The following is a 23,405-nucleotide window of genomic DNA, read 5'->3' as shown; positions in this document are numbered from 1 at the left end:
TTATGCTTTGAGTTTATGATGAAAATCATTAAATAATCATTGCAACATATTTTTAATCCTATCCTCTATCTAGGATAGAACATTTACCCTTTGTATTATTTGTTGTTCAGCAGTGCCGGAATTCTATTGATTGAAGATGATAGCTATTTGGATAAGAGATACAGGCAAACCATTACTAATGAATGTGGAACAGGCGTATTGACAAAGTTAGAGTCTGCAGACTGACTTGCATATACTCTTGCATACAAATGGAGAAAAATCACATAGTCTGATAATTTCTAATGTTTCATACAGTTTCTTTTCTGAGTTGTCTATTTTGCATAGATCTGATTGGAATTAAATAGCTTTTTCCACTCAATTGAAAAATCAATATTCAGAACTCATCTGAGATCTAGTTTGGTTCCCAGTTTAATCCCATGATTAATTGAAACATCTCACATAGTTCTCATTTTTATTGTCTTTTTAAAATTCTATACGGAAATATTTATAAACCTATGATTTCCTCATATAATTAAAAAATAATTTAAAGTGGCATTAGTTTAGCAAAAATAGAGAATTTCAGTGGGGTTAAAGAATATTAAAAATGTTTCATTATTCAATTTACTCAGTCATACATTTGGCAGGAATTCAACCCCTCCAGCTTTCCAGTTTCTCTGTAGAATACATTATCATCTAACGTACAACCTTAGAATATCTCACAAGGTGAGTGTGACAGAGTGTGAAGTAATAGAAAAAAGGATTATGTAAGCTTGTATTGGTGTTTCACAAACTTTACTTCGTTTTGAAAAAGGATTACAATTTTCATCTATTTCTATGTAACTTGCTGTGCCTTCTGTGTGAAATACAGATTCCTGTTTCATGCACATTGGGCTTTGGGCGATGGAATGTGATCAGACATTAGATACATCACATCTAAGCAGAAATATTCGAGTCATTGTGTCTGTTTCTACCAATCTCTAATTTCCCCCACTGTCATGTGAATTATGTGTCCCAGGTCAATGTCTCATCTTCAGCCTGGATTTTTGAATGAAAAGACATGTGTAGCAGAGACCTTTCACTGCCAGTATAGAACATGAGTGAGAAATAAACCTTTGTTGTTGTAAGTCGTTGAGATTTATGGGTTGTTAGTTATCATAATACACCTAAAACAAAATATATGTATTTATAACTGCAGGAAATATTAATGGAGTAGGTTTATTTTAGTAATAAAGACAAGAAAATAATGTTTCTTTTAGGGTTTAGGATAAGAAAGTGGGATTAATCTCATTTTAGAACTATGCCATTTTAAACATGGATATGAGTTATAAGTACTTTCAATTTATGAATACATAGAAATAATGGTTTATTTTTTAGAACTTCATTATATTGTGATATGAACAATGAATAGTCGCTTTTTCAATGATACTTGTTTTTCTGTCCCAAAGGCAAGCATTTTCAAGCCTAATTTTATTCCAGTCAAATCTAAGAAACTAAGACTTTTATTGAACCAAATAGAACTTTATTGTTTTGAATACTTTAAAAATAAATAGAACTTCAACTGCAGTATCAAAATCTTTTCTTGACTTCATTGTAATAGTGCTTGTTTTTTGTAAGTATAATTTGCATGTAACAATCATCTGGTTTAGTGTACTGAATTTAAGAAATCTAAACAATTAGTGGAAGTTTAAAACAGTTGTGAAACTGAATATTTTGCAATTATTGAGATTCCTATTCATATTTATAATAGCTGTAAAATAACATTTGTATAGTTAAAAAATAAATACAAGTTATACCAAGAGTGGAATATGAGAAGGAAAAAATTACCTCTATTTCATCTTATAATCTTCTTAGAGGTAGTAGCTGTTAAACACTTCTATTTTTAGTTCAAGTTACCCTCTCCTGACCATAATTCTAAACATTATTCTTGAAACTTAATTTCTTGATTTATCAACTTTAGAAATTATCAGTTGTGATAATTTATATCAATTTATATCAATAATTTAGATCATATCAATGCTTCTCAAACTTTAGCATGCAACATGGATTGTAATTAAGAACATGCAGCTTTTTAATCATACTTATTATTTGGTCTGTTTCGGATGTACTGCTTTCTAAACCTGCCAAAAAGATGTCATTCTACAAATTCTTGTTAGGTCTCCCATGAATTACTGTCATTGCTTTTTTGATCTTCTGTTTCTTTTCTATTAGATTTCATGCTTTAAATTTTTTTCTCGATTAATCTTTCAAGTAATCTTTCCTTTTAGAGTTGAAAATGTCTTTATTGTGCTTTCAAAATAGAATCTACTAATATATTGAGTATAGAATTGCAGATTCAGTATCTTTTGCTTTCAAAAGTTTGAAGACATTACTTCATTTTCTAGTTTACAGTAATGCTGATGGGAAATTTGTTGCAAATCTTTTTGAGTCTTTAAGATAAACTTATTTTCCTTTTTAGAGGTTTTAAAAAACTTTTAATTGATTCTAGGAATTAAGAATTTTGTTAGTACGAATCTAAGTTTGGGTTATTTCAAATTTGCTATACATTTAAAGATCCCTTATAATCTGGAGACTTGAGTTTGGCTTTCAGTTATTAAAATTATTTCTTATATTTTATTTTCTTGTTGCCATCTTCTACTGTATAGTTCAGCATTTGAGTAATCTGTGAGTCCAGTTCTGTTGATTTCTTTGTGTATTGTCAGAGTGTTGTTTTCTGTGTGTATATGTCATAATTTTTATTAGATTATGGACATAATATGTAGTACAGGGAAGATGGAGTATTTATGCCTAGAAATGAGCAGATCTCTTCTGCTGCTATAGTGTAAGGTGTTGAGTCCATCTTGTCAGGAGTTAAGCTGAGTTTGGAATTTTTTGTTGCTATGGTTACTCTCAGTGCACCACCACCTTCAGATTGCTCAGGTGTTTCCTTATATTCAAACTGGAGACTGATTTTCCGTAGGATTTTTCTGCATGCTCCCTTTTACTCTCAGCTATCAGTCTTATGCCACAATGTGACTCTTCCTCCATATTTTTTCCTCTCCTCCAGTGGTAGACTATTGTCACATGTTCTTAGTGTTCTCTAGCCTGGTGGTGTGTGGGGCAAGAGGTATCTTTTTCCTTATCCAGCCTCAAGTCCCCAGGTGCGACATGGAGCTTCCTCTGTGCTCCTGCTTACTCCCATGGCGGATAGTCTCTGCAAGGATATTTTGCAGATTTTGTGCTGCAGCAGTTTTTCTGGCTTTCCCCATAACTGGGAGACCTTTGCTGGTACAGGTTTTGGGACCCAGGAATACTTCTTGCCCCTCTGTCAGTGGCAGGATAGTCTCTTTTTTACATTCCTGCAGTCACAGTGACTCTTCCCCTGTCCTCCAAAGTGGCATGACTTCTTTTTGTGCTTTTAGGATTTTGTTTCATAGGGAAGGGTCTAGGTGGGGCTCCAGGCTTTTCCCACAGTGGCAGCTGTTAACTCCTGTGTACCTGTACAGCCAAGCAAATCTGTCTCCTATTTTGCCCCCAATAATTTTTCATGAGCACCTGGTGGAGGCCATTGCAAAGAAACCTGTGAGCAGGAACAAAATCCTCTTGAGTATACAGCTTCCCAGGCTTCTATTCTCTCCCTCCATACCACATTCAGGCTTTAGCAATTATGATGGTTAATTTTATGTGTCAACTTGGCTGGATTACAGTGTCCAGACATGTGGTCAAACATTATTCCAGAAGTTTCTTTGAGGGTGTTTATGGATGAGATTAACATTTCAATAGGTGAACTTTGTATAAAGCCAGTTACCCTCTATAATGTGGGTTGGCCTCATACAGTCAGTTGAAGGCCTGAGTCTGTCCTTTTCTGAGCGAGAGGGAATTCTGCCAGCAGATGACCTTTGTACTGAACTGCAACATTGGCTCTTTCCTGGGTTTCCAGCCTGCTGGCCCATCTTGCAGATTTTAGACTTGCCAACATCCAAAATTCCATGAGCCAGTTTCTTAAAATCTCTTACTGTCGGTCTTTCAGTCTCTCTATTAGTTTTGCTTCTCTGCAAAACACTAATACAGCAATTAAAAATAAATTGCAGTTAAAAATAAATGAATTCTTATAATCTTATCACCTGCTTGTGTGGTACCTGGATTTCGTCTTCTCATGCTCTGCCATAGGTGAGCCAGAGATCATATCCCATCTCTCTGAGGAGAGACCTACCTTCTCCTGGATTTTAGGCTACTCGATTACCTTGAAAATTCAGCTCTATGGTAGGCACAATGTTCTTTCCGGCTTTCTAAATCTTAAACAGAAGAGGAACTTTCAATGATCTTTTAAAATTTGTTAACATAAAACTAGAATTAAAAAAAAAAATATCTTTCTTCCTTACAATGTTGATTTTTGGCCCAGAGTTCTGTTTAAGACTTGAAAACTGTTTATTTTTCATGTTATTTTTATTAAATAATGTGGTAATCCTTGTTTGAACACTCAGGTTTATGGATAAAAGCCTATACTGATTAGCATAGAAAGACAGGAGTCACAGTTCTTATGTCTCCATACCTTAAAGCTTCTACCCTCAGTTGAATGCCTGGTTGCGAATTTTCTTGAAGTATATAGATTTGGAAACTCACAGTCTACTTTTTGTTTGCAAAGTTGGAGAACATCCAAGAAGTCCCCAAACCATGAAAGCCATTAATGTAAGCATCCTCTACTCTTGACAGGGAATGTATGAAAATATTTTATTCCCAGGTGGAGCCACTTTCCTTCCCACGGTATCCCCAGCTTACATTCCCACAAGTCTATTGCGGAGGTATACAGTTGCTGTACACTTCATCTGCCTTTCTCTCTATCCCCGACTCACATTGTGATTGACCACTAGGAAAGCATTTGTCTTTATAAAGTACACTTTAGGGCACTAGCTGGGAGTGTGTCCGGGAATTTTATCAGGAGTCCCACAATTAATACACAGTATATCCCTATACCCTATCCCTATTTTTCGTACCTGCCAGCTCCAAGCTTTAAACCTTTCAGTTCTTCACCAGGCTAAACAATTCCCATCTCTGCATCAGTCTTTTCCTGTTAATGTTTTGGCTATAATTTCCTCTGGTCTAATTTGTCTGCTATTACACTCTCATGTGCATTTTGTCTGCCAGAAAATCTCTCCTTCATCAATGTCATATTTCCCATTTTCAGAGTATATTTTATCATTTATACTATATCTTTACTGTCACTTCACTGTGATTTCTTTTTCTTTTTGGAGTCAATATAGGAAATTGCTTGCAATGAATCCATCACCTTGAACTAGAAGTTTCTTTGGAGATTTTTAGACAAGAGCATTTTTGATGAGTGTGATTCAATCCTGTTTAAATAATATTACTTTGACAATAGATCCTACTATCCATTTACTGGTTACTCATTCAATTTATATTGAGTGTTTTTGTATAGAAGGCACTGTTTTAGCTGTGGTAGATATAGTGAAGAACAAGACAGACAGAAGTTAGATTATGTTCTATTAAGAAAGTAATAAATTATTAATGATTTAATTACAATTGTAATTGATTCTACAAGAAGTTTAGAATGACAATATTTAATGGGAAATCTAACCTACTTGGAGGTGAGGGAAGATTTCTTCCAAAAAGTCTGCGTTCTGCTCTAAAGAAGAATGTATAGAAATTTCTAAGGAATGAGGTCAGGAAAAAGTATTTTATTCTGAGGAAACAGCTTCAAATAAAGTCCCTATCATCTTTGAGATTCAATGAGATCTATATTCTTCTTGGTAAAACCAAGCCCATAATTTCCTTTAAAAAAAAAATATATATGTGTGTGTATATATGTGTATGTGTGTATAAAACTTTACTCAATAAATTAGTGTCAGGAAATCAAGAGGTGAGTTTCTAATATCCGCTCTGTTACTGATGAAACAATTTTGGGTAAGTTACTTCATTTCTTGAAGATCTGATGCCTTATTAAAATGGTTTAAATTATAATTGCTACAAGAATTTTGGAGAGCAGAAATAAGAGATAATGATTTAATAGTTAAGAAACTTAGAAATGTTCACGTTTGTCTTAAACACTCTACAACTAGTATTTAACTTCACAGAAATACTTTGGAAATAGTATAAAGCTATGTGTGCCAAATGTTCATTGAAGTAATATATATAATAGCAAAAAACGATAGGCTTAATTTTAATAACAGAAAAGTAAATTATATGACACCAAGTTAATGGAAAATTATTCAGCTATTAAAATGAATAGTTATAAAAACCCTATAGAAGCATGGCAGACTATTCCAAAAGTAAGTAAAAGCAGCAGATTATAAATTTGTATGATACTAGGATTATAGCTATGTAACATATTTTGTATTATGAAAATGTGTAAATGAAATTTGCAAAAGTGAAAATAGTTTTGTTCATGTAGTGGCTTATAGAATTATTTTCTTTTTATCAAAAGATTCTTTGATATTAATAATTCAGAGGGAAAGAAATGATAATATAGCTATAAACAATTTGCCCCTTCTGCTTCCTCTTGTGAAGCTTAATAAAACACATGAAGATCTCTGTGCTAGAAATAGCAACTTTTAGATATTCATAGGTAACACAATTCTCATGCTCCAAATACAGAAGATGATGCAAAATGAGATAAGGTGACTAAATCTCTCTCTGCATGTGTCAAATTCAATCATCTAAAAATAATTCCCTTAGGCCTCGAGTCTATTTGTCTTTAATATATTTCTACTGGAGTATAAACAGTCCTGAGAAGGGCAGCTCCTTAAGGCATTATTAACCTAGCATGTTTGCTGACCCCAGTTGGTTGAACCACTAATTCTGTGACAGAAACATATGAGAGACCCTAGGGTAGAAACGGAAAGAAGAGCAAGAAGGCGTAGAGCAGAGAGGAGGAATTGCACTGCATCTAGCAGAATGCCCAAGGGAGGTTATCACAATGAACAGTTTTGCCTTAGTATGTCTTATATTTGTTTGCTTTAAAAAATATATATCAGTATCTATCTGTAAATCTATTATATATCAATCATTTACTTTTTAACAAAGCACCTCTGAGGGGGACACCAAGAAATTATATTCAAAAACAAGTCTAAATAGGTAATTAGAATCAGAGAAAATACCTATTGGTAGACTATCAAAATTCTATTTAAAAAATACAATTATGTTAACAATGCAGGTCAGCAAAGATGTCACAATTGGGCCTTAAATTTGGCTCTTTTTCAGAAAGCCAAAAAAAAAATCAATGAAGACATGGTTTTTTATACAGTTCTGATAATAAAAACAACAGAAAGAAGGCATGCTCATTTGACTAGAATCAAAGCATGCAATTGAACACTAAAATGTTTCTTGTTCATGGGAGGGAAATTCCACTTAAAATTTTTCTCAGGCCACTTTTCAGAGAAAGTGGATGACCAAGTACACTTCCCCCAAGTTTTGCTCATTGGGAGGATTTTCCCTTACCATTGTCTTGTTTGCATCCTCTTAGCAAGGATATTACAACTGCTGCCCATTTTTAACTTGATTTTGCATGTTAAGCTGACCCATGGTTCTCTGAACAAAGCCAGGCTTTTCTTCCTTGGTTGACTGGTTTTACAAGACCCCCTCATATAACCATAGATGTGAGTTCAGGAAGAACTACCGGTCAATAATGATGGCATGGAGGTATAGGTTACATATTCATGCAGTTTGCTTGTGACCTCTGGTCCTGCTTGCGCTGGACCCATTTTAAGATAAATTGTTATTGGCCCACGTTTTCATATGACTTGATGTGCCAGAGACTATAGTGCTCCATCTGTCACTAGCAGTAGAGGTCCTTATTGCCAGTGGATAGCAGGTGATCCATTTCCAAAACTCCATCTTAGTGCTTTCTATCTTAGACCACTCACAGTACCAACTGTTGCAGGTGTGTTCCCTGGGAAGCATACACTGAGATGCAGTTTTAACATACTGACCCTAAATATGCTCAGGATTAGTTTAGCATTCCTCTCTCATTCCTGAATTCCCATCTTTATGATTGGAAGTTCACAGGTATTGCTATGAATACATTAATTACAGAGAACTCTCAGACTACTGAGCTGAAATCCCAGGAAAGTCTTGAAAGCATTATGATAAAAACTAGTTAGCTAATTAAAAAAACAACACAATTTGTCAGTGCAATGTTGACACGTGTACTTTCCCATACGTGGAATGCCAGAAATATTTACCTGAATATGACTGCCAGATTTGTGGTGATTAGAAGCTTAAATACAAACTTCCATCATAAAGATTTCAGAAAGCTGTTAAAATTCTTAGAACCTCTCCTATCATTATACCCATGAGATCTTATTAGAGACTGTCTAGATCCAGGTAGTGTGGTCAAGTGTTGGGTTCTATTTCTAGTTTAGAAAGTTGTATTCTTTAGAAAAATGAATACTTGTGTGGGTGCTTTTGGTCCCTAATTACATAACAGAGAGCATAACTTATATGCTTACTAATTTCCCAAGAGTGATAATAAGCATCGATTATGATAATACCCATGGAGTATTTGGAGTTTTTAAATGATAAATAGTATTAATAGCAAGAATTTTATTTTTATTAATTTTGTTCCACAATTCTAAGCTAATAGTAATTCAAATTTTTTTCAGTAAAAATTTTAAAAAATATACACTTGCCAAGTACTATTAGTTTCTTCACTCATTAACCCCACTTCTTGATTTAAGAACTCACCTCTTAAATTATTTCAAGATTACAATACACTAGAATGTTAGAAATCAAAAGCTTCTTGAAACTGCCAAGCGGATTTGATAATTAAAAACAGGTTATCAAAAATTTAAAAAAAAATGTGGTTTATAGATATTTTTCCGCAGTGCTAAGGCTGATGAATTTAGAGAAAACTCAGAATGCAAACTGACAACATAAAAATAGTTAAACTAGAACAGAAATATTTATGTCAAAATGATTTGATGGAGGCAAGTTTGCCTTGGGTAATACCAGACCCTTTTTGTGTCGCCATTTCTTCCATTAGTGGCTCAGTGGTATTTTTTCCATAATATCATTAGAATTGTGGTCCTGTGTTCTGGGTTTTTTTTTTTTCCCATATGATATTTTTTATGCTTTTCTCTCTAGAAATATTTGAAGTTTAGCAAGGCAGAATTAATCTCGAGAATGGAATATCAGGCATCAGAAAGCAGGTGAGATATTTTGTGAGGGTATTCAGACTTGTTGATCCTTTCTGAAGGGCCTGAGATTTTACTCTACTTGCTAGTTAACAAGTTAGCGTGCCACACTTTCATAGATGATGGCAGAAAATACATGATTCCTAGGTCAGAGATAGTTAAATAATAACTCGAAATGAATGGGCAATGGTTAAAGGTAGGCATGTGGGTGACAAAGGAGGAACATTGTCCAGGGCTTGGGAGAGGGAAGAGTGGAGAGGTAAATGGTTCCATGCAGGGAGGACAGCCTGCGCAAAAGCATGGAAGTACCTGAGAACCTTGGAACACTCAGCTTCTACTGTCTGACGAATTTTCATGGCCTTGCTAGGAGCTGTTATCTGTCAGAAGCAAGACCTTAAAAGGCAGCACTTGGCAGAAAGCAGCGCTGAAAACTTGATGTCATAATGCAATTCGATCTATGTCCTGACTTGATGCAGGGTTTGGCTGACAAGCAGTGGGAATTTTCCGTTGCCTTGTCTACGAGTATTTGTTACTGTCCTGTGACTGCAGCTTGGAGGTTAGTTTATTTTTAAGGGTACTGCAACCCTCTAATAGGTATTCTATTATACAGAAACATACTTTAAGGCAAAAAAACAATTGTAACCATTATAAATCAACCTCTTTTTTTCCATAAAATTTTGAACTTTAGTAACAAAGAAAATCATTAAAATTATGCTAAATGTTGGTGCTTATAGTATCCCATGCTTGACCCCCGGCTGTCTGTACTTTAATTTTCCTGGGAGATTTAATCCATATCTGTGGCTCAATGTATACTCTTCTATGTGCTCATGACTCTCAAATCCTTATACTGACATTCTTAACTGCCTTCTCAATATATCTCAATATTTAGTAATACTATAGGCACTTAGCATTCTAAATATCCAAAACTAAATTAAATTATTCATCACAAAACATTCTCTATATTTCTTAAGTATATATGTTACTGTTATCAGCCTGTTACCAATATTCTTTAATCTATGTATATTTTTTCTCCTATATTTTCCTGAATTCATACTCTCTATCTTAAATGCACTGCCTTGGCATATTCTCACTTTCTTACCTGTATTGTTATGCAGAGAAGTTTTTTTAAAAATGGAAAAATAAAGGAATGACTGTGGCAGAACACAGAAAGAGGAAATATAGTTGGAGGAGAAGCAGACAGAGGAGTCAGCTGTAAGGATAGAAGAAGCAGAGAAGAGGCAGGACCTGGTAGTGTTTTGAGACCTGAGGTTGGTGTTTCCAAAGGGCTTTTCAGCCACATTGTCAACATTATGTGACAAAGTCCTCTTCCAGCCTGGTATAGGGTTGTAGAATGTGACTGTCACCATCCTCAGAGATAAATGGGGTATTATGTTGCAGTGTGGCATCTAAAGAGTTTCTACTCCATGGTCTTAGCTTTTCAGTGGGTAAAGGCAGGAACTTCAACACAAGGTCGTGATGGAATACAAAGATGTATCCACAGAGGGTTTTTTTTTTTTTTTTTTTGGTAGCATATACAAGGGCAAGTAATGTATTGTGTCACATATACAAAATGGATGTTGAGGGGCACTGACATATGAGGCAGGGTGATAGTCACTGCTATAACCAGGCAAGGACAAATATATTTTAAAACAATATGTGGATTAACTAATTTACTTAACACATTTAGTGATTTACTACTGTACACCAGTTGATTATCTGGGTCCTGTGCAAACAGCTGTGAACAAGACTAAGTCACAGCCCTTTTGAAGTTTACCTCGTGGTGGAGGAGTCTGATGATAAACTAGTATTCTCTCCTTAATATAATTTCAGGCAGTAGTAGGTGCTATGGGAAAAAGCAGGTGAATAGTGATGGAGAGAGGGGCTATTTTATATCGGGCGGTGAGGGAAGGCCTCATTGATGAGGTCATGTTTGAGCAGAGACCTGAATGAAATAAGGAACCAAACCAGGCAATGATTTAGGTGAAGTAGTTTCCATATAGAACAATTAGCAAGTTCAAAGATTTTTTTGTACCCTTGTTTCCTTGGTCAGGTCAGGATGCTGTTTGAGTGGAAGAAAGCACACACCTGGATTTTCCACTCCCTGCCTTTCTGAGAAAAGAAATAGTACAGAGGATAAGGAGAATGCATAAAGTAACTGTGCTGTTGCCATATTTGATCACTCTGTCGCAGATTCCATACACATTTCATGTTATTACTTCATATGAAATGTCAAACATACTTTCTTACTGACATTGCTAAAGAGACAGCTGTGAGAATACTTGCCAAGGCCTCTCACTGTGCTCATCACTCAGTGGGCATTCCTTTCCACAAATGTTCTCCCACCACAGTGCAATGTTCTAGTGACATGTGTATCTTCACGCTCCCCCATTCCCAATACTATTAACACAGCGACCTCCTTGAGGGTAAGGGTGTCCCCTACTAACAATATTTTCTTTATTTTGAATATGGGCACACACAACAGGATGAGAATATCTGTTCTTGTCAGTAGCAGAAATAACATTTTTTTCATACCATATTTTAGTTGCCACAGATATTATAAAACATTTATACTCATTTTTACTTCAGATTTATTATATTTTGATAAGTATGTTGAAAAATAATTGGTTTCCAGTTGTTACAGATATTAGAAAATACCATTTATGCTCATTGCTACTTTAAATTTATGGCAGTTACTAGATTTATGTACTTTCATAATATCTAATACATTAAAATAAATGTTCTATTATAAATTTTATTTTTGTTTTTCTAGGTATATTTAAAAATAATTGGTTCCTTTGTTATCCCATGATTTTATTTTATATATTGAGAAAAATTATTCTCAGATGAAATCTATAGATTTCATTGTAACACCGAAGGTGTCTATGGCACAAAAAATGTATTTGCTTTAAGCTCAATTAATTTATATGAAAATGATTTGGATAAATTAGGCAATTTTTCTTTTCTCTCATAGCACTCTCTATGTGGTCTCATCTATTTTCCTGATATGTTATTAATTACCAACACATTCTGATGACTCTATTACAAGGCCAGGTCACTTCTCGGAGCTAGAAGTAAAATATTTTATTGCTTATTTGACATCTTAACCTGATGTCTGAGTTATCTCAACCTTGACATACCCATGATTGACTCCTATCATTCTCTCCCAAATCTGTTCCTGCCCAGTCTTACGCACTGAGCAACATTCAGCCTGTTGCTCAAATTGGAAATCTAGGAGTCATTTTTTGTTTCCCCTTTTCTATTACCTAAATATCAAATCTACGAGAAGGTCCTATCTGTTCCACCCTTAGCTTAAATGTACCCACTTCTCTCCATCTTTACTGTTCCCACCCTAATCCAAGCCACCAGCATGCTTTTTAATTTTTTTAAATTTATTTGTTTATTGGTTAATACAGTTATATAATTTTCAGGTGTACATTATAATTTGATATCTATATATTCTATTGTGCGATTACCATCCAAAGTCCAGTTCCCTTCAGCTACCATATATTCGATCCCCTTTACTCACACCCTATCCCCCTATATTTGACCCCCTTTACCCCATCTACCTTTCTCTTCCTCCCCTACTCCCTTCCCTCTGGTAACCACTAGTCCATTGTCCATGTCCCTGAGTCTCTGTTTGTCCTGTTCATTTGTTGCTTATAGATTTATATCCCACATATAAGTTATAGCATGTGATTTTCAACTTTTCTAGTCTGGCTTATTTCGCTTAGCATGATTATCTCGAGGTCCATCCATGTTGTTGCAAATGGCAGTATTTCATCTCTTCCTCTGGCTGAGTAATATTCCATTGTATATATGTCCACAGCATCTTTAGCCAATCATCTGTCGTAGGACAATTCTCTCCTTTCTCCAACTTGCTCTGTGCCTTGGAGGCTGGCCTTTGTCGACTACATCAATGGTTTCCTTGTCGTCTGGCTCCCTGGGTTGACTAATAGGGAGACATCTAGAGCTCTGAGAGAGATGTTATTTCCTCCCCAGATTTCACCCTGTGCAGTCCCCTCTGGCTGGCTCTATTTAGTTGGTCAAGGCCTCTTGGGCAGCCTGATCTACACCTCCTCTTCTTCTGGGTTCTGCTAACCACTGCCCTCTCTCATCCTTTTGACTGGAGTGTTCATGGTTCTTCTACAATTACACCTATGATGCTGTGTTTTCTGCTCATAACTTTGTAAATAGTTCCTTCATTAATTCCTCTTCTCATTTGCCTAACTTGAGATAGATATATATATATAAACTATGTATTTCTTTTGTTCCTGCTGGGTCCTTAGCTCTCTAATTTTTTTCTTATTTCGAGACATTTCTGTGTCCTGTTCTTTTACCTGGTATGTGCTTTTTCACATCCTTCACATGGCTGGTACCTAATTTGTTTTTTAAATGTTAGTCAAAATGCTTCTTCTGAATTATTCTCCTTAACCAAAGTAGATACAGTGGTACCCTTTATATTTTCATTTCTTTTTTTGGTTTATGTCTCTCTCCCAGAAGACTGTTAACTTTCAGAGGGCAGAAAACTTCTCTGTCTTGCTCTTGTGCAGTACACATCCTTGGTAACTAGTGTGATACTTAGCATTTAATAATGATGACGATGGTAATGATAATGTCTAAACCATATTGAAAGTTTACTCTGTGCCAAGAATTGTCCTAAATGCTTTTTATACGTTAACTCCTTTAATCCTCACCATAATTCTGTGGTGTGCGTGCGTGCGTGCGTGTGTGTGTGTGTGTGTGTGTGTGTGTGTGACTATGATTATTTTTCCCATTTTGCTTATGAGGACTCTGAGATGTACATGAAGTTAAGCACTTTATCCAAGGTTGTATGCTATTAAGTGACTTAAGCGACAGCCTAATCTACAAAGATACATTATGCTTATCTGAATAACATATGTTAACCTGTATTATGTAGTGTTAATCTAAGAAAATACATACTCGAATAATTTCCTTTAAATGTGAAGATAAACCCTGTAAGTGACTTAGGGTCCAACTCTAATGTTAACTAATTTTTTTTTATATCGCAAAGGCGGCAACTGGTTTATTTAATGCTTGACTCTTATTTTATGACTTTGAGTTATTTCACAATAATCAGTAAACTGTATTGTATTGCACTGCATTTTTCTACATAAGCCTTCTCTCTAAATAACACTGTGAAAGAAAACACAATCTTATGACCTAAAATTCTACTCCATTCCTTTTAGCTTCCCTTTTTATGAAGATGTGGATTAAAGGGAAGATTAGAGTTACTCTATTTCATGATCTCTAACATATACCACATCCTAGGAATAGAACGTGTATAGGTTTGTCATTGCATATTTACCTATTAGAGCTTTATCTGTTTTGTCAATAGAACATTTACTAAAGTGTATTCTACATAACTCTAATATCACAGAATGGATGCTCACTTTATTGGTTTCCTAAAATTCTGCAGTCTATTGCCTTTTAAATCCACTATATACTCAAGCATGTCAAATGTTCTAAGAAGTCCTAACCCCTGCCCCCGCCACCCCCCATCCCCCAATCTGTTTATCCAGTGCTTTCAAACTTAGTTGAGCAAGATCCATTTTTCTTTGGAACTTCTAACAGAAAAATTTCATAGAAAACACCTGGGAAATAGTGCTATAGGCTTTTAAGTCTATATATATTGCCATGAGTAAAATATTGTCTTCTAAATATGAGAACAGAAGTTGACCTTAAAATAACCAATGAAAAGGCTTGAGGAATTTACTATTGTAGGAGGGGAACTCAAGTATTTACCTACAACTTTTATTATTCTTATTGTTCACATCCTCTCTGTAGTAGGTGTGAACTCTGGTTTCTATGAAACATGGTAGTTGCCCATAATAAATTTTATATACCTAATAGGAGTTTTCTCCCATATAAAATGTGAAATCAGATTGATTACTGGTAGTAAAGATGACGGTTCTATTTCTATGTATTATAAGCTAAGGTATTCTGTTTGAAATTTCTGACAAAACTAATTTCTGTTGACAAAGTACTTTGGTTTTCTTTATTATTTGGAATAATTTTCAGAATAAGGAAAATAGAAAAGACAGTGCTATCACTATGAGTCATGGAACATTTTTAAGAGAAAAATGTCATGCCAATGATTGTAACTAGATGGTAATAACTCCTACAGTTCCCCTTTCTGGTCAGTTACCTTTGCCCTTACCTTTGGCTTCTGTACTTTGTATTTCATTCCCCTAAACTCTTTCCCTGTTGAATAGACCATCTAAATGACTCTTGTGATATCTTCACATTGGCTCTCTATTTCTTTCTTTTACTCCTCAAATAAACACCTCCCCAATCTCTGTTATATGCAAGTTGTGTGAAGGACAATCTTCCCTATTACACAAGCAAACAGGTTTGTCCTTTGGGCTCTCCTTATTTCTCCCTTTTTTAGTTCTCAATAACTGCACCTGTGCCTGACAAATCTTATTTTTAGAACACGCAAATTGAGAGATGATTATGCTTCTGTATGTGTTTTCTATTGACAAGACTGTCATCCTCTGCATGACATTTGCCTATGAAAAGCTGCTTACATTAAACAGGTAATTTTTGTTTAGGCGGTTAATTGAATGTTGTACCTTCTCTATTTGAGTAAAGGTAAATTGTGGACATTTAGTTATTGGAAGAATAGTGAAAGTCTTCTGATGTGAGTCACATGACTTGTCTATTTAACTTACTATGCCTGTAATGAAGCAGGTTTAATTCTTGGGTAGGAGAGCACATGTCCTACTGAGTCACAAAATAATCAACAGGATAAGCTGCTTAGCATAATTTTATTTGAGGGGTGAAATCTTGATTAAGGGGAATGGTATGGGAGGGAAGCGTGCATCCTCCCATATTTCTAGGTGGCTTCTGGCATGGGATTAAATTGTTACCCTAATGGAGTAAGAAGTTGGTGAGAATTCACCATACATAAAAATCATAATCATCTTTATTAAACAATATGTTCAAATAAATCTATTTTAAGTTTTAGATAAGTTATTAAATTGCCATCTGGGCATAATCCCCCAAGAAGCAAAGTCCATTGTTAAATTCACTTTTATAAATGAGTTTTATTAATGTGATATTCAAATTGTTCCAAGTTCTTTTCTTGTGGAATAATAGTCTTTTAGTGAAAGCAAATAGGATTTTCTGAATTCTGGAAGTAGGGATGAATCAAAAAGAGTGCCCAGCACTTCTTTCCTCTCAACCCCTGCATTCATGAATTATTTTTCTGTTAATCCCACACCCACCTGAATGGCAGTCAGTCCTTCCAGTTGCCCTAAGGAAGCAATCCACGGTGTCACTATTTGTGACAATGTATATTCTAATAAAAAGTCAACAAGAGAGATTGATAAAGGGGTATATATCGCACATCCCACAGTAAACTACTGGAAAGAACACATTTTATCTGACTCCTTTTACCTCTCACATACAGTACCCATTTGGCTTGGTCCTATCTTTGAGGTTTTTTCTTCCAACACTTTCAAAAACTTTTCTCTTTTATGAATAATAGACGTTTGTCCCTGTACCAACTCATAACTTCAATTTTATTTTCCTAATTTCCTTCACAGCACTCACCCAAACAGATTTCCCACCTATAGAAGCCACACTCCTTAAGAACTGGAGCCCAAAATAGAAACACAGAAGTTATTTTTTAAATAAAGTTAATTTATATTAAAGCAATACTACTCTTATATAGCACAGAATATATATTCTGACCCTCAGAAATTTGTTTCTGAGGATTCTAATTAGCCCCAAATGTAAGTTCACGGTTTTATATAACTGGCAGCATTAGTGGTTAAAAGTTCATGGGACTATAGTTTTGGGTCCCTAGATAGCAATAATTTAGGAAGAAAGACCAATGAATGTTACAAAATCAATTAATATTTAACATTAACTTGCCCTAATTTTGATTTCTGTCTCATTGAAGGCTAGAAGAGCAGAATACTTGAGATTCTAGCATGGGGGGAAAATAAGTTGCATATAAAATTAGTGTTATTATTACATGAATGAGCTGGAATAGCTCAAAAACAAGCCATAGTTAGCTTGTTACTTCAAGGTAATAACTGAAGACATTATGAAAATTGTCAGGAAGAGTTAGAAGCACACCCCGTAACATATCCCAATGGCACATACGGTATGTTAAATGGATGCTTATATGCTGTCAATGTAACTTATTTAGTGCTGACAATGTAACTCCAGCCCTGCATAGAAAGTTCTGAGAAGAGATGTTAATTTACTTTAAGTAATGAGTGCTTAGAGATGGAGTTAATTTTTTTTTAAGAGAAATAATTGTTATGTAAGTTTTGATAATGTTATTCCTGTTTTGGGAGTGGATTTTTACTGTATGTTTTGATTCAGGGCAAGGAATTCGATTTCTAGAAAACAGCTATAAAACGACAATTGCTTTTGAAGTCAGTTGCTATTTCAGCATGTCTTTTCTGTAATTGGAATGAATTAAGTTTCATGAATGCAATCACTTAACTCCCTTTTATTTTATTACTCTTTCACTATTTGTTTCATTTGGAAACAATTTGAAGTTATTGAATGACTAGACTGTTTGATAATATATATATAAAGTCCTAGTTCTGAATAATAATTAGCTAATTCAACATGTGTTAGGATAGGAAGCATTTACACATTTAACAATTGCGTGTTGATTATCTGTTATGGATCAAGCAAATTTCTAGATACTAAAAGCATAGTAGTAAATAAAACTAGCACAATGTTTATCCTTATGGTGAAGCTTCATCAGGTAGTAGTAAGGGATGTGAAGGAAGTATAACAGAAAGAGAGAATAAAGGTCTGTGATTTTACATAGGGTCAAAAGTGTGTGCCTTTCTGGGGAGGTGCAATATGAACACAGATCTAAAAGAACTGTAGGGGTGAACCATGTATGTATCTAGAAGAAGAAAGTTCCAGGCAGAGAGAATAGAAAGTACAAGGGCCCTGTAGGAATGTGCTTGTTGGGTCCTTAGAATAGACAGTGCTTAGAGTATGGTGAGCAACAGAGAGTTAATCAGAGAAGAGGTCAGAGAGGTGTCCAGTTCTGTATAGTTCTATGGATCAAGGTTAAGAGTTTGGATTTTAAATGTGAAGGGAAGGAATGATATATCTTAATTTAAAATGATTAAATTAATTAATGAGAATGATTATTTCTGGCTTCTATGTGATATATAGGCTGAAAGAGAATAAGTCTGCTGTGATAATCCACATGAGAATTAATAGGGACTTGAGATGGGGTGGAGAATTTGAAAATGGTTGGATTCTGGATGATTTGCTATTGGATTATATGTTAGTTAGCAAGACAGAGGGAAGTCAAGGACTCCAGATTTTTGACTTGTCAAAGCAAAGTACGTTTCTATTGGATAAACTCAAGGCTGACAGCTCTAACATCTGTGGAGCAGCAAGAAGAGATAAAAACAGCAGATTTGGTGAAAGGATGTTTGAGGATGAGGGGCTGAAGTTGCAGTTCATTATAACACACAGTTGGACGTGTGACACCAAGTGCAGGTTTCATGTTCTGGTCTAGTGTTCAAATGTGGGAGGAGTTTGTATGTTTGTGCTCAAATATGGCACTGCAAAGTTCTTCATGTGGAATTCCCAAATGCATAACAAATTGGTATATTTTGTAACAAATTGATTAAATACATTTTGATTCTTTAAAGAAAGGACCAACTGCTGTGCTCTTTTATAACTATGCAAAACAAAATTGTTTTGTTTTTCTATTTGAAAAAAAAAAGCTGGTAATAAGGCATTCTGCTTTTCTCTTGTGGCTTGAAATAGAATGGAGGAATAATCACTAAGTGTTTCATTATATAGTTGAGGAAATTCTTCCTAATGACACTTCTTTGTAAAGAGAGATTTTTATAAAATCCGTAATACCAAATAAAATGTCCTAAATTCATCTAGAATTAAAAATAGATGGCAATTATATCCAGTTTAATATTTCTTTATATTGGAATAAATTTATTCTCAATAAAGCAGCACATTGTACTCATTGTGATATTTAACCATTGAAGATGCTCATGGAGAAGCATCCTGATACTATGGAATAAGAATTTGTGAGTTTTTTTTAGTGAAAACATTTTTAACTGTGGCCTCTGGTGGGCTAGGAACCCCTGAAATTGTGTGTGTAATTTTGTATATGTGCATATTTTCAGGAAAAAACCCTAAAACTTCTATAAATTCTCAAGTCTCTGATCTCTTTGAAAATGTTAAAAATTATTACAGTTGTAAAACTAAGAAATGATTTCCTTGGGGAATGTTTGGATCTACATACTAGCAATGGTATTTGAAGAGAAAGCTATCATGCTGCCTAGTACATATAGATGGTCAATAAGTGTTAGCTAAATTTCCACTGGCAGGGCTAAGGCAAAGTTGCTAAAGATCATTTTGAAAAGGAGTAATCAATACATTTGGAAATAAGAGGAAAGAAACGGAGTTTTGAATAGATAAAGGAAGAGAGAAAACAAAAAAGTGTACCTGTTGAAGGAAGTGATAACTTCCTCAAGTATCCTTGTGTGGAACCCAGGCTAATGACTATTTTAATGCTGTTCTCAAGATAGACTGTACCTCAGGACAAAGAAAATAGGAGAATATAGTTAATCGTGATTATTTTTATAGAGCAATGACATATTTTAAATTATATTAAATAGAACAATTTTTTGCAATCATTTTAAAAACTTATTTCTAATTCTGAAACTTGATAATAAATGTATTCTTTATTGTGTATCAGTGAGCTTATATTTTTCCAAATTAAGATTTAAAGTTGTGATTATAGTCAAGTTTTAAAAAAAAAAGATGCTAAATTGATAGCTGATTGATTTTCATGGGGAAAAAAATGTTTGGCAGTATAATGGAAAACATGGATCTTTAATTAATAGTGTTGAATGGATTGCATATTCACATGGAAAAAAGCTTTATTTTCATATGCCATACACAAAAATAAATTTCAAATGGCTTGCAATCTAAACGCAAAGATCAAATCACTAAAGATTAAAAAAAAATCAGGACATCTTTATGATCTTTTGTAGGCAAAAATTTCTTAAACTGCATACAAAAAAAGTGCCCATGATAGAAATAAGAATTAAGTTGATTATGGTAAAATTGAAGCTCTTCTACTCATCAAAAGATAGCATTAAGGGATTGAAAGGGCAACCCTCAGAGTGGGAGAAGATATTTATAATACATTTATCTATCGAACAAAAATATGGCAAATTAACAGTTATCAAGGAAATGCCAATTTAACTACAATGCCATACCTTTGCATACCTATCCAATGGTAGAATAGAAAACACAAATACAAAGTGCTTTTAAGCATGTGAAGCAACTAGAACACTCAAATATTTGAGAGTGAAAACTAGTACAGCCAATTTATAAAACTGGTATTAGTTACTAAATTTAAATTATATACAGTCAGCCCTCCGTTTCTGCTTGATTCAAATCTGTGAATCCAACCAACCACAGATAGAAAATATTTTTCAAAAAATCCCAGAAAACTCCAAAAAAGCAACACATGGATTTGCTGCACACAACACTACACTGAATCCATACAAATGAAGTGATGTGTAGGCATACCCTGCTGTAGCCTGTAAGCAAATATAGGTTATATGCAAATATGGTACCATTTTATATAGGGACTTGAGCAGCCACTGGTTTTGGTATTTGTGTGGGTCCTGGAACCAATCCCCTGCAGCTACTGAAGGAGGCTTGTACTCTATGACCCAGCAATTCTACTCTTTGACAAACATCTAACAAAAATGAATACTTATTTTCATTAAAAGATATATAAGAATGTTCATCAAAGAACAATTTATAATAGTCACAAACCTGAAGCTACCTAAATGTTTATCCACATTATAATAGATAAATAAATCATGGTATAGTCACACAATGGAACGTTATTGTGTAGACTGAGAATGAATGATCTATGGTAACATACCACAATATGGGAAAATGTCATAAATATATCGAAAGAAATCAAATACAAAAGGTATATACTACATTATTCTATTTATATAAGGTATGAATACAACAAATTAACCCACAGTTATAGAAGTTAGAGTAGTGGTGAGCTTAGATGTAGTGACTGGTGGGGACATGAGGGCATCTGCAGGGCTGGTCATGGTCTGTTTCTCAGTTTGAGTGTTGGTAACATGAACGTATGCCATTTGTGCAAGTTCATAGCACACCAAGTATACTTTTAAATGTACTCCAGTAAAAATTAACAAATCAATTTAAAATTGCTTGGAAATAAGACTAATATTTTAGGTATCTGTTAATTTAAAAAATTAAGTGCTTTACTAGATTCTGGTACTTTATTATTAGTGAAAGATTGCAGCATTGGGCACAGTACAAATGTGCTTTATTATGACGTTCTTTTGCACTGTGAAATAAGAGGCCACAATATATCACAAGGGAAGTTTCCTAGGAAAGACTTCTATAATGATGTGTGCTTCTGCAAACATATTGTTTGCTAAAATGAACACTTCAACTGCTCTGAGGATTTAGAGAAACTGTTCACTAAACTGCAAGGGAATAACATGAGAATTCACTGAACAGAAAATAGCCTGCTATGTAGCTTTTCTCTCTCAAATAGATAACTTGAAGATTAATGCGATAAGATTGGTGAAAATTGTTCTGTTTTTCTCAACTCAAACCAAATACAAACTAATTGAAAACATATCATATCTGTTGTGTTCCAAAGATTTTTTTTTTCTTTAAATTTCTAGGAAGAAAGTAAGTTTAGACTTTTTTTCAAAATGTATACTGTATTGAACACACTTAGAAAAACTACTTGGTGATTGGGTAAGTGGAGACAAGTATCCAGAAATGAATTACTGGGTTTATTAATGGAACAATTTCAGGATAACAACTTCTAAGAAATAATAAATCAATGTGGTTCTCAGGTCCTTTCTTGGAAATGGCTTTCTCCATGCACTCTCCCATCACAGGCTTTCGTTTGGCTCTTCTTGGAATCACCACCCTGTTTTACCCATTTAAGCATAATTTCTCTATATGAAACCCCTTGGGAAAATCTGACTTAATATCTTGCTTTGTATTTGCCTGCATGTTAATTGATGAGGTTTAGGCCACTACTAAAGGAAAGAGTATAATCAGTATCAATATTTAAACAGATAAGAAGAACCAATTCACAATAAGGCTAAATTATAAGTTACATATCCTATTATTTAGGATAAAGTACCACAGTTATCCATCAGAGGGGTTAGGGACAGGGAATGAAAGATAATAGCAACTCAGAGTCAAGACATCAGTAATTGAGGGTCTATAAAAGTAGCATTTGGAATTTTCCTTTAAGGAATTTACAAAATAATTCATTTTGACTCTTCAAAATTGGTATAGTATGAATTATTACAAAAACATTAGAATACTAATTTTCTGAAAGTTTTCTTTAAAAATCTGGGAAATCTTTTGCTTCTACAAACATCATTGAATTATAAGCCACTGAAGATAATAAGTAACTGCTGCTATTTCAGACAAAACTAGACACCGAACAAGGAGGGAGCAGAAATAAAGTGATAAGCCTGGGGAGAGAAATATGCGTGTGGACCCAAAGACTCTTTCGTGGCAGCTCCATGAACTCCACTCTGGCTCCCTGAGTAACTCCGTTCCAAGGGAACTGGGGGGTCAAGCAAGGGAGAGGCCTTCATCACAGGTTGCCCAGAATTCTCAGGGAATCTATCTATTCTTTTCCTGGGGCTGCTATGACAAATCACCAGAAAGTGAGTGGTTTAAAACAGCAACGATTCACTCTCTTAGAATTCTGGGGGCCAGAAGCCTGAATCAAGGTGTGGGCAGTGGTACACTCCCTTTCGATGCTCTAGGAGAGGAAACTCTTCTTGCTTCTTCCATCTTTCTTTGGCTTCTGGCCAGATCACTCCAATCTCTGCCTCTGTGGTTACATTGCCTCTTCCTCTTGTCTGTGTGTTCTTCTCTGTGTCTGTGTCAGTGTCATAACCCCTTCTGCCTCTCTCTATGTGATTGTATTTAGAGCCCACCTGGATAATACAGGCTAAACTCTTTCGAGATCCTTGTCTGAAAAGATCTTTGTCTCTTTTAACAACTAAGGTGACATTCACACATTTCAAATATTAGGACCTGGGTATGTCTTTCAGGCTACCGTTCAGCTGAGTGTACTACAAAACCTTTTTTTTTTTTTTTTTAACAGCTTCAAATTTAGAAGCTAAAAGAGAAAAGCCCTATTTCTTCTGACTTGCATTATAACAAGATCTAGTCCTATATAGATCTGGTTTGCTCCTTTGCACAGTGTTCAATAGTTTG

The sequence above is a fragment of the Pteropus medius genome, unplaced genomic scaffold, assembly GCF_902729225.1.
Source record: "Pteropus medius unplaced genomic scaffold, Ma_sr-lr_union100, whole genome shotgun sequence".
Taxonomy (NCBI): domain Eukaryota; kingdom Metazoa; phylum Chordata; class Mammalia; order Chiroptera; family Pteropodidae; genus Pteropus; species Pteropus medius.
Note: the sequence above shows the minus strand (reverse complement) of the source record.